Below are 2,548 nucleotides of genomic sequence, written 5' to 3'. Positions count from 1 at the left end.
ATTTTTCTTTAGTAAACTAACGAAATATAATAATAAATAAAAATAGAAGATTTTATTGAAAATGAGGAGGAAAAAAGAAACAAATTGGATGATCATGTAGAAATCACCAAAAGAATGTGAATTTTGAGGAGAAGAAGAGAAAAGAGACTGTTAAAATAGGGGGTGGAATTCATTTTTCATTGTAAAGATTCGATTGTATGCGCATCTGTCCCTTTTTGTACATTTAACTCTTCTTTATTTGACGTATTTATGCGCATGTTTATATGTATGTGTATATATGTGTGTATGTATGTGGGTGTATGTATGTATGTGTGTGTGTATATGTGTGTATGTGAGTGATTGTGGAAGAAGCAACTGATCATACGGAATGATATTAGTCAACAAAAAATTATGTCTGCTAATAATGTCACTCTTTTGCTTTTATGTTTTATAGCGTGCACATGTTTATGCGTTAATTAACACAATGATATTAGGGGATGTCACTTGGTGAACTTTGACCTTATATGTGTCTACATTGTTAGCTTATGTATATATTACAGCTATGAATACACACAGTACTCGGTACGATCTTCAATTTTCACCCTGAAATTCGTTAAAAGTTTTCATTATTATTAGTTTCAATTGGTTAACGATAATAACGAATGTAATAGGTATATTTATTTAAATTAAACTTGAAAAAGTACAAAAAGAAGAAAAACCTAATTTTAAAGTATTAGCAAAAAGGAAAAACTTAATGGAATAGTCTGAATTGAGGGGAAAAATTTACAGAAACTATTTCAATACGTTTATTTATAATACGTTGAAACACTCAAAGTATGTGTATTACAATTAGAATATTTCTCCAATGATTGATTTATTGCAAAAAAAAAAAAAAAAAGATTAAAAAAATTTCTAACCTCAAGTGATGAATCATTAATTCAATTCAATTCTCATAATACTGTGGTAAAGGAATTGCTACTTTGATAATCAAACTCCTTGTAATCTTTGATTTTTAGTTTACAGCTGGTTTGATAATCCAGCTTATGAATATTAATGGTATATTGTTGATGGGTATATTTTCTGATCTGTTAACCGATGGTTGATATGTTTAGAGATTTCCGTTAAACTAATCGCAGTCTTTTATTTGATAATTAATCTTTTATGAAATGTATTAGTTTTATAAGCCACACGCACTATACAAGGAGTTTCCTTTACTGATTAATGATAAGCTTCATTCGGTATGTGACAAGTCAGTTTGGTTCTACAAGTCTTCCTATTTCAAACTCCAATTCAACAACTACTTAGCCTAAATTTCCCCTTTATGCCAGAAAGAAATCCAACCGCTAATAATCTACAAATAATAAAATCTATCACTGTCATCAATAAACCTTTATCAAACTTCTTACTTCCGTGTCAAACAGTACAAAAAAACTTCATCGTTAATTTGCTCCAGTGCGATGACAAAAATTTCACGATAAATTCTGAGGAAAATATACCGAAAGTTTCATTTGGAAGATTTGCGACCCAATCAACGCATGAACCAAATAAGCCATTTGCAGGAAAATTACTGGGCGACATTTTCGGTTAGCAGAACAGCCTGAAATTTAATGACCTTTTACTAACAATATTTAAATTTTGATATATTTTCACTAAAACCACCAAAAATTCTTCGAAAATTTCTAAAAGAAAATGCTGAAGAGGAGGTCAGGATACATGTCAAAATAGTTGACAGCAATTAAATGATTAGTAACCGTTTTATCAAGTGATTATTTCACGGGATAATTCTGGTATTCTCTGAAGAAGACATTCTCATGGCTGAATAATTAGGTTCATCTTTAGTAATCGAGTTAATTTCCAGTAATGAAGCTCACTTCCAGTAATTAAGTTCATTTCCAGCAGCATGACGAAACATTTTTTTTTTCTTATAGAAATGAGATATTATAAAGATTTGAAATGAAACCAATAATTTTTGCAAACGATATATCTATCAGTGGTATGTGCATGAAATATTTGCGCTGAATAAGCATGATAAAGTATTATTTCAATCTAAAAATGTTTATGATAATTCTTTTTTTTTTTCGTTTTCCATGTCAGTGAATTTGAATATTTAATTTTATGCAAATTGTAATTCTAACAGTATAGTCTAAATTGATTAACAGAAGAAATTACTGATGTATAAAGTGATAATACATATAATAATGAATTTATTGTCTCAACAATATCATTATATCACCGAATATACATACATGATATTCGTAAGATAATTCAAAAATGTTTTTAAAAAATCTGCAAAATTTTAGAGAATTTAAAAAACTTAAAAAATACGATAAAATTTAAATATATGGCACTCATAAATTGAAATTGAATGAAAAAGGAACGAGACAAATTATTTAATTGTCCAAAAAAAAAAGTTAACAATAAAATACCGAGAACACATCATCGTCATGTTAATTTCTGGTGACAAATTTGAACACACACAAATACACACACACACACACACACACACACACACATATATATATATATATATATATATATATATATATATATATATATATATATATATATA

The sequence above is a fragment of the Loa loa genome, assembly GCF_000183805.2.
Source record: "Loa loa unplaced genomic scaffold supercont3.76, whole genome shotgun sequence".
NCBI lineage: Eukaryota > Metazoa > Nematoda > Chromadorea > Rhabditida > Onchocercidae > Loa > Loa loa.
Note: the sequence above shows the minus strand (reverse complement) of the source record.